The sequence below is a fragment of the Nannospalax galili genome, unplaced genomic scaffold (assembly GCF_000622305.1).
Source record: "Nannospalax galili isolate Female #2095 unplaced genomic scaffold, S.galili_v1.0 scaffold75, whole genome shotgun sequence".
Taxonomy (NCBI): Eukaryota; Metazoa; Chordata; class Mammalia; order Rodentia; family Spalacidae; genus Nannospalax; species Nannospalax galili.
In genome coordinates, this window is record NW_008339433.1 from 9,382,169 (window position 1) to 9,392,713 (window position 10,545).

Sequence of the window (10,545 nt, forward strand, 5' to 3'; positions counted from 1 at the left end):
AACTTCCAGAGACTGTGTGGCGTTCCTTTCTTTTGCAAGTTTGAATTCTGTTCTATGACCTTGTTTCTTAGATCGCAAACCACCTTGAATATAATCTGCATAATAAAATTTATTAACTCAGAATAATTCATGTTCTAGGATAAATTACAGTAGGTACTTAAAAAAATTTGCTATAATTTTAATGTACTTTTAAGAAAGAAACCTAGTGTTTGGACAAGTACTGTCTTGTTAACTGAATGCTAAATGGTGAAATACTTTGTTAACTCCGTTTCTACTAACATACTGATCACGAGTTTGATCTGCAGCAAACTGTATATGAGGCCCTGCGGAATAGAAAGGCAAATAAGCAGAATCTCTCCCCTTTCAGAGGGTTCATCAGCTAGGCATATAAATATGGATAAAAGTATTTTACAAGGCATAGAGTCACAGAGAAAAAAAAACCCCAAATATTGCCATGTGTGCTGTATCTTGAGAGGTAATATTTATTATTATTACTATTATTATTTCCATAGCATTTTGTCCAGAAGCATTTGGCGTCTGACACTTAAATGTTGGTGATTGTTTAATAACTAGGTTAGACAACTGAATAAAATTCCATTGTGTTATAGGCACCACATTTTCGTTATCCATTCATAACTTGATGAACATCTGGGCTGTTTCAATGTCCTGGATATTGTGAATAGTGAGGCAATGAACATGGATATGCATGTATCTATAGAGTCCTTTAGGTATATGCCCAGGACCAGTATAGCTGGGTCACATGGTAATGAATAAGTTATAAATTATATAATCGTGTGTATTTGTGTATGTGTGTGTGCACATGTGTATGGAGGCCAGAGATCAACATAGGGTATCTTCCTTAGACACTCTCCACATCTTTTGAGATAGGATCTCTTAATTAACTTGGAGCTCACACTCATCAGTGTGGATAGGCTGGCTGGCAATCAAGCCCCAGTAATCCACCTGTCTCTGCCTCTCTGACTCAAGGATTACAAGTTCATGCCTCCTTGCCTGCTTTTTACATGTGTACTGGGGAAAAGAATGAAGGTACCTTATGTTTGCATGGTAAGCACTGTATTGACTAAGCTATCTCCTCAGGCTTTATAGATTATATAACTTAAAAAATTCTATGGCAACAAATTCCCGAGTAAATATCATGATGAATGAAGCTACAGGATTTGGAGAGCAACCATTCAGGCTGGTTATTGACCACATTCCACGAGGGAGCCAAATAAAACTTTTCCTGCAGCAGTTAATGACATTTACTAATTTCATTTCTTTCTTAAAGATGTGTATAAGGTAATACTGAAAATATTTAAACAACTTTAATTTTCACTTATTTCCCTGTCCAGTGGAATTCCTATTCTTTTTTTCTTCAATGTTCCTGCCGAAATGTCTATCTAATTATTCTGGTGTGAAAATGAATATCTATTTTTTTTCAGTAGGAAATCAAATTTGGGTGATCTAATCTATCTCTATTCTACATTCTCAAAGTTAAAGGCACATAGTAAAACATCAAAGTGGTTGGCAATACTTTATTTTCACTTGGAAATTTAAAATTCCTTAAGCGTGTCTCCAAGATTTTATATTGTGTGAGAGAAAGAAACTATGTGGGGAATTACCATGTTACTGCTTCTTATTTGGACTCAAAATGAACATTTCTTTGGTTAATATAAATACATTTCTCAGTAAATAGGAGTGTAGTGTTGTAAGATATAGGCAGACTAGTATTTTGTTGGCAATTAAGCACCTAACAAAGCTAATTAACAGATCAGTGATCGTTTTTGAGTTATCACCCCCCCCCCTCCAAAATTAAGTAGCAAGAAAGCTTAGAAAATAAGGCAAAGTATATCTGGAAAGTTCTAGAATCCACATCTCAGTAGCTTAATTGGCTGAAACTAACATGAGGTGTTTCTTTGAAATGAAGATCATGGTATCTGTAGATGTCACTCTTGATGTCACACCTGTTAATTATCTTTCAGTAATTTGTAAGGCACCATATAATTTGTTTGGAAGTAGTGTTAATATTGCCCAGGCCACCAACAGAATTGCTTTGCCTTTGTCCCTATTGTAGGAGGGCATTAAAAACATAGAAACCCAACTGAAGCATCAACCTCTCAGCTCAAAGCACAGGAAGCATTTTCCATTTTGGTTGTGCCCCTCAATTCTAAACCACAGCAACCAAACCAAAACAGCTACCTGTAAAGAAAGAACAGGTTAGGGCCTCCCAACCTTGACTTGATAGGCCTTAACATATTTGATAGAATGCATGAAATCTGTGAGTGGGCTATGGGGGTGCAGATAGGGGAGGGGGTGTAACTATTAAGATACATTGTATGAAATGCACAAAAATTCAATAAAAATATACATTCAAAAAGAAAGACCAGGGAGGTAATTTTATTTGGAAGAAAGCAGAACAGACTAAGAAACTTGGCTGATGTTAATAATTATCTTTGGGAAAGACTTACTGGAGTGTTCTGATTCTCAATGGGCTATTTCAACCTTTACTTTCTCTTTATCTGAGAGTTTAACCCAACTTCAACCTTGTACATTTTAAAGAGAAGAATTTATATCAAATAGATTTGGAGGTGATAAGTTCACATTCTGGAAAGGTTTTTTGATTGACTGATTATGGACAGTTAATTTTTATAACCACATTGTGAATGTTTGCTTGCCTTGTTTAAACTTGGCTATTAATTCCACGAGAGCAGTAACTGCCCTATCCTGTGTTAAAATGCCAGGAATCTTTAGGTGCTTAATATATATTTATTGATAGTGATAGAAAATAATGAAGTTATATTCATTCAGTTTCAAAGCCCTTTCTCTGAGTTATGCTTAGGGACACATATTTTGTGAGATTATTATAAATGCTGAGAAGAAACTCCAGTAAGGTAGAGTAGAAAAAGCAATGTCAAGAGGACAAGTTGTGAATGGGTTGGGATTTGGGTTTTGCCACTTGATCTGTAATTTGGAGCCGTATTCTTCCTCTGTAAAATAAGGCTAATGATACTTTCTGTGCTGGATAGATTCAGTTGTCAACTTGACACATCTGGGTAGGGGAACCTCAATTGAGGAATTTCTTCCATTGGATTGGCCTGTGGCCATGTCTTTGGGGAGTTTTCTTGATTGTTGAGTGATGTGAGAAGGCCCAGCACACAGTAGGTGGTGTCACTGCCGGCAGATGGTCCTGTGTTATATCAGAAAGTGGGCTGAGCATGGGTCAGAGGAACAAGCCAGCAAGCAGCGAATCTCTATGGTTTGTCCTTCAGGTTCCTGCCCTGAGTTCTTGCCTTGGCTTCCCTTGATGATGTCTTGATTGTGAGCTGTAAATCAAATAAACCCTTTCTTCCCTAAGGTTGTTTTGGTCAGTGTTTTATCACAGCAATAGAAAGTAACAAGAGCACCTTCCCATAAATTTCTTTTCAGAATTAAATGAATTGGGAGATGGCTCAGGGGCTAAGAGCACTGGCTGTTCTTGTAGAAGACCCAGGTTCGAATCCCAGCACCCACATGGCGACTAACAACCATCCATAACTCCAGTTCCAGGGGATCTGACGCCCCCTTTGGTCCTCTTTGGGTACTGCACAACATGGGTGCACTTACACACATGTAGGCATAACATGCATGCACATAAAATAAAAATGAAAAAATTAAATGAATTAACTCTGTGTGATGTCAAACAGTTTATAGTTTTCGGAATACAACATGATTTTTTAAATTTCTTCTGAGTTTACAATTCAAAGTTTGAGCCTGGATTAGTCATTTCCCTTGTTTTCACATCTCCTGTTTCCTGTTGTCTGTCAGTTGTCTGGTCTTCTATAAAGACCTAACTCAAGCATCAATTTATTTTTGAAGCCTGCCTTGGTCCAATAAATGGTAGGTGGATATGGTGACTTAATCCTGAATGACTGAGCCTAATAAGTGCTAAATCTATGCTATAACCTATAGTTATCATCCAAGCCATAATCCCAGTCTTCATGAAACTTACATGCTAATAATAGGAGGGACATAAAATAAAAACATATGTATATATAATTTAAATACATAATATCAATAAGAAATGACATGAAAAATAAACAGGGAAAAATAAAAGGATAGAAAATGCTGAGGGTCCTATTATAGCATATTCATGCATAGCCACTCTGAAAAGGTGATTTATAAACAAAGAATGAAATGAAATAATGGAAAGGGACAGGGAATGTCTGCAGAAAGAGCGTTATGCAAAGTGATACCTTCCAATGTCCTTCAATCAATTACTGTACCCATAGTTCACAGGTTGGATTTATTATTATTTTTCAGGGAGGGAAAACATACACTAGAGGAAACTGGATTTCTCAATAGGAGGATGCTAGAAGAAACCTATTAGTGCTTGTCTCACTGGTGTATCCATGTAATCCCAGATCCTTAAGAGCCTGAGGCAGGAGGGTCACAAGATTGAGGCCTACCTGGGCTACAAGGCCAGTTCAAAGCCAACCTTGGCTACTTAGCAAGACCTCAACACAAAATGAAGATTTAAAAAGATATTGGGATGTAACAGTGGTAGAGCACGTTCCTTGATTTTAAACTCCAGTACCAAGAAAACACCATTAGTGAGTTTAGGCAATTTGGAAACAGGTCTCAAAATATATGTTCACTCAGGTGACCTCAGAAAGCAGGGGCAATTGTGTGATTGCCTGTGCTGGATAGCTTCAGTTGTCAACTTGACACACTTTGGTGGAGGGAACCTCAACTGAGGAATTTTCTCCATTGGACTGGCCTGTGGCCATGTCTGTGGGGCATTTTCTTGATTGATTGACAGGTAGGGAAAGCCCAGCCCACTGTGGGTGGCGCCACCCCTGGGCAGATGGTCCTGTGTTGTATAAGAAAGCAGGCTGAGCAGGGGCCAGAGGAGCAAGCTGGTAAGCAGCAAACCTCCACGGTCTGTGCTCTAGATTCTTGCCCTGAGTTCCTGCCTTGCCTTCCCTTGATGATTGACTATAAGCTGTAAGCCAAGGTGGTTTTGGTCAGTATTTTATCACAGCAATAGAAAGTAGCTAGAACAGCTAACAGTAATTCTTATCTATAGGTGGTACCCACTTAAGTAGGACAAACTGATTAGGAAAATAGCAGTCACCTATCTTTGCATAAAAGGGAGCATTCGTTTTCTGTGTGGTAACCTTGTTTTTTGTCCATACACAGGCAAAATAGTCTTATTTAGTCTTGCTTGGTCATTTTCCCATGATTTTGCATGAGGTTGGTGTCCTGTGGGTTTATGTGTAACAACAACAACAAAAACATGCCAAGTTGTAAATCATAACCAGTGTCTATCCAAAGTCCACTTTCTCAAACAGCAAGTAAGAACCCTTAGACTACAAAGAACAACTTTTAAAAGCGTGTGTGAAAGGGGACAACAGTGGCTATCACCTCTCTTCAGTAGAAAGTAGTCATGGGGGTTGAAGATGTAGCCCAGTGGTAAAAGCTTTGCTTAGCATGTGTAAGGCCCTGGATTCAATGCACAGCAACACACACACACACACACACACACACACACACACACACACACAAATTCATGAATATCTCTGATCTGGATCATGGTAGCATATGCTTGTAATTCCAGCATTTGGGAGACTCATTCAGCAGGATTATAAGTTAGAGGCCAGACTGGATATAAGGTGAGTCTGGGATAGCCCGGGCTACAGGGCAAGAGCCTATCACAAAACAAGTAGTAATTTAATACAAAACTTAAAAACAATTAATTTTTAAAATTTTTTATGTTGGATGAGGGGCACATTCCTGCCACAATTCATGTGTGGAAGTCAAAGGCTCTTGTGGGTTCTAGGGATCGAACTCAGGTTGTCAGGCTTTTTAGCAAGTGCCTTTACCAGCTAAGTATCTTCCCATCCCCAGCATTATCAGTATATGGGACATACCTGTATTAAAACATTATTTGTTCCTTATTTGAAATTCAAATGCAAGCAGGCCTAATGAAGGCCCAATATTCTTTTTTGCTGAATCCACCAGAACCAAAATAAACATACCATTAGTTAATAGGATTCTCTGAATTTGTGTAGGAAATACTTTGTCCCTTTTCTTATAATAAAAATTTCCTTTTCACTCATGTTGATAAAGATAAATGCAGTTTCATGTGCCATTCCTATGTAGGAGAAGTTATGTCAAAAATGACAGAATAGGAGCTTTTAGTGTTCATATACTTGAAGAAGTTGGAAATGACCAAGCATCCACTTAACTTCACAGGAGTTAAATCAACAAGGTGGGAGATTGAGTGGAGCATAGAAATAAAATAGACATTTTAATTTACCTGTCTACTCATGCTTGTGATGTTTTGTTTTTATTTAAAAGTGTATAGTACAAATAAGGCACTTAGGATGACACCTGGCAAACAATAAATATCCTGTATAACTACTACTTACAAATAATTTATTTTTTTGATAGGATCTCCCTCTGTAGCTATGGCTGGTTTTTCATACAGCATTATTATTCTATAGGACATATTTATACTAAAATTATTCCTTATTTGAAATACTCATTTGAAATTTATTTGAAATATTACTGTATTTTTAATTTTATTAATTTGAATTACTATATTTCCTTTTGCTGAATTTGTTAAAACTCAAATAAACACACTGCTAGTTATGCAGAAATCTCTGAATTTGTGTAGGAAATATTTTGAATGCTTTTTCCCTTTTCCCCATTCTTTTTTATTTTTATTTTTTAGTTTTAAAAAACAATAATTTATTGAGAATTTCATACATGCACATAAGGTGTTTTGAACAAATCCATGCCCACCACCTCCCCTCCAACTCCTCCCATATCTCCCCATAACTTTTTTCTGATAACTTCATGTATTTGTTCTTCCTCTTTTATTATTATGATTTTTTATGGGGCTTTTGACTACTCTAACATTCCCCCCCTCTGAAGAGGTAACCCTAAAATCTTTTAACGATTAGATAAACTCTCCCAAATACTTTGGACATTTTTGGTCTTTGGAACAGAGTATGTTGCTAAGAGGCCTAATGACATTGTGACTTTTAGCCAAGAAACTGGCTATTTTTCTTTGGGGTCTTTTTACCCTAACTGCCTAGCCAATTCCTACCTCTTATTCTTATCACACCATCCTCTGAAGAGGTTACCCAAATTGCCAACAGGGAATAGGGACACAGATTGCTCTGGCTTCTTCCATGCTGAACAGGGACACAGGGTGAGGCAACTGGAGTACCCCTTCAGTGGGTCTATCTAAAAGACCCCCAAATCATGTAACTCTTATCTGTATGGGGAAAAGAAAATCCTTGACTGATGAATAGGAGAGGTGAAGGAGAAGTAAAGGCAAGAGTAATTAGCATTACAAGTTCTAGACAGGGAACTAGAAAAAAAAACAGGGCAAATTTCAAATGTTCATACCAGAGTCCATTGAATTTCTTGACAAGGGCTTCCAAAAGCATCCCTCTATTAGGTTCCTCCTCGTCTTCCAAGGCTAACTCCAGAGTGGTGGATTCAGGATTTGCTTTCAGGTATTTGACAGCTGTTGGAGAGGTTAGATTCAGTGTCAGTTCCCTCTCAAAGGCTCCTAGATAGAGGGGAGAAAACAAATTTATCCATAGCTGGTTGCCTCCCTTAGCTACAGGTGGGCACTACAGTATTGGAGGCCAAGATTTGAAGTCTTACACCTGAGCAGCACTTTCTGGTTGGGAACAAAATCATCAATGAGAAATAATTGCCTAAATAACTTTTTATATAGACTTAAGCCTAATGTCTGGGAAGTGTAATCCCTTGAACTGTTAAATACGCAGGTAGCTTTACCCTTTGTTTATACTTTCCTTTTGGGTGTTTAATACCATATAGTTGGCCCAAATATATTAATTTATTTTCACACTTAAGGTCATTTGAGGATCTGTTCCTCAGGGGTCATATGGGATTGGGAGGAGCCCCTGGCTCCTTTCTTTTGCCAGTTCCATCTATGTGAATAGAAGTCAAAGTCCTCTTCCACCATTTCTGGGTTCACTTGGAAGCATGGATGAAACACCTTTTCCCCATTCTTATTAAAAATTTCCTTTTCATCTAGATAGATTCAGAAAAAAATATGTAATTCGATGTGTACCATTCCTATTTAGAATGTATATGCACATAACTATGCATATTATATGTACATACATGCTGCACAGTAAGTATCTAATATTATAAAATATATAACACACATTTATGGAAAGCACCAGAAACAACAGCAGAACTAACTGTGTAGTTGATATGGGCACTCTGCAAAGTTTTTACTTCACATTGGTCCACCCTCTTGCCCTTTAGTTCTTACAGGCGTTGGAAGCTGAGAAAAAAGTGGTTTCTAGTTCAGTGGTTTCTGGCTAGCCAAGTGAGGAACCTAAAGATGAGTGGAATTGCTTGTCATGCGGGTTGTTTACACTGATGCACACACCCTTTGGCTTGGCTGGAGGGCCGGGTAGACCTGGGGAAGACTTTAGCTGATGTACATGCGATGGTTTCCTTAGCTTTGGGCGACTCTTCCCCGCGGTTTCGTGAGCCGCCGTAGCCAGAGGCTGGTGAGTGTGTGTACTGCTTTGGTAACTGCGATATCGCCAGGGACCTGCTCCACGGTTCTGGGGAGGAGAACCTGGGCTTACAGGGAAACGTCCCAGTAGCTGGGAATGAAAGCCCAACCGATCCTCCTCCTTCCCAGCGAGGCCGCAGCTCAGCTCAGCTCCTGGCTGGCGGGGTTGCGAATTTGTTGTTATGATGAGACCATTAGCAGGAATGATTCCCTGCCTTGGGCAGTCTCTTCCTTTCAGACTCTTCTGCTTACCCTCGGCGGGAGAGGAGCCCAGGCAACACCGCTTGGGCAAGGAGGTGGAGCTCAGTCTGGCTTAGGTTGATGAAAAGCCTGCGTCTTCACACTGAGACCTCTTATCTTTGGTCTCTTTACATTTCCGTCGTTCCCCCATTTTCGACCTTGTTTTCAATGTATCCACGAAAGCGTTTTCCTTTTCTTACTGGCCCTTTTTCTCCCTTACAGTCTCACCCATTCTTGCGTGACTTTCGTGGGTACGTAGGTTCCCCTCCTCCTCCTTCTGTCTCAGGTATTAAATGTGGTTAAGAGGAGAAGACCTAAATGTGCCATTATTCGTTTTGTGTTATCGTTTGGGACCATATTCTTTAAAAAAATTATTTTATGTGTATGAGTGTATTGTGTCGTGCAGTGCAGAAGAAGGCTATGGATCCCACTGTGGAGTTATGGACAGTTGTTAACTGCTATGTGGGTGCTGGGAATTGAACCTGGGTTCCCTGCAAGAGCAGCCAGTGCTGTTAACCACTGAGACATCTCTCAAGCCCCCAGGACTATATTCTTTTTAAGTTGAATTTAGTTGTTTCGTTTTTGAGATAGGTGTCCCCATGTAGCTCAGGCTGGCTGCTACCTAGCTTTGTAGTCCAGGCTGGCCTTCAACTCCTGCTTTTGCCTCTAGAATGCTGGGATTATAGGCTTGTGCCATCAAGCCCAGCAGTGAGCTTACTTTTATTTTCCACTACACTGAGTTCCTGAAAGAAAGAGTCCTATTTTATTCCGTACAGAACTTGCAGTACCTGACACTTAATAGGTGTTCAACCATTGTGTGTTGCACTTGGCACATAGTAGGCATTCAACTATTGTGTATTGAATGTATGAACAGACTGTTGAGATGGTAACAGGTTGTGTAAATGGAAATTCTTTGTGATGTTGAGATCAAGGGCTTAAGTTGGAAAGGAGAAAAACTTTCCTCTGAGACAATACAATTAGATGAATGTAGGAAAAGTGATGTGTTAAACTGCATACAGTATTACCTTGGGACAAATTTTGTTGTGTTCTCAGTCCTGAGCTTGAATAAGAGAGTGAAGTCAATTTTTCTTTAATGAGAGTGATTGCTGGAATGGAAGAATATATGATGGAGAAGGAAGATAGTTGTAATTATTATTGTATAAGTAATTATTCATAAGTATTTATACCTAATAGTCATTGGGCATCAGATAAAATCTTAAGTGCACTATATGGTAAAAAATGCAAAGGAAACAGATATTGAGTAACAGGGTGAAATTAATGCATCTGGTCTTATTTCTGTGCTCCATGCAGATGCTGTAATTCCCCACCTCATTTCCTCAGCTTCTGTGAAGGTGTGTGGAGAGTTGTTCAAATTCAAGTTTCTTCAATTATGTCAACACTAAAAGTCTTCTCTACCATCTTGCTGATGTCACTTATTTTTCCCAGGCTGCCATTCTCACCTGGCATCCCACTTTCTGTGTTCCACACCAATATGACAGTATTGTTAGAACATTAAATTTTGTGTTTGCATTTATAGTAAACTTTTAAAAAATTATTTAATAACCACATACTTAGAAGCAGCATTTCATTACAACAGCATTGACATATTCAATAACAATTTCCAGAGCTAAGATGCATCTCTTTCAAAATTGGCTGTAAATTTTTAGGTTGACTGTTGAATTAATACAGTTATACAATATTGAACTCAGTATAAACACTGTAAGACATAAAATTGAATGAGTTTTTAACCT

The 10,545-nt window shown here is 38.7% G+C and overlaps 1 long non-coding RNA gene across 6 annotated transcripts in view; it reads left to right on the top strand.

The window, feature by feature from the left end:
* The first annotated feature begins 8,429 nt into the window (after positions 1-8,429).
* Positions 8,430-10,545, top strand: part of LOC103734868 — a 46,220-nt gene continuing 44,104 nt past the window's right edge. For 2 of the 6 annotated variants that reach the window (XR_003849683.1, XR_003849684.1), the window contains exons 1-2: positions 8,437-8,546; positions 10,106-10,146. This is a non-coding gene — a long non-coding RNA (uncharacterized LOC103734868). Of the gene's footprint in view, positions 8,547-10,105; positions 10,147-10,545 lie in introns of all 6 variants that reach the window. The other 4 variants (XR_003849685.1, XR_607298.3, XR_003849682.1 and 1 more) reach the window with 2 other exon arrangements.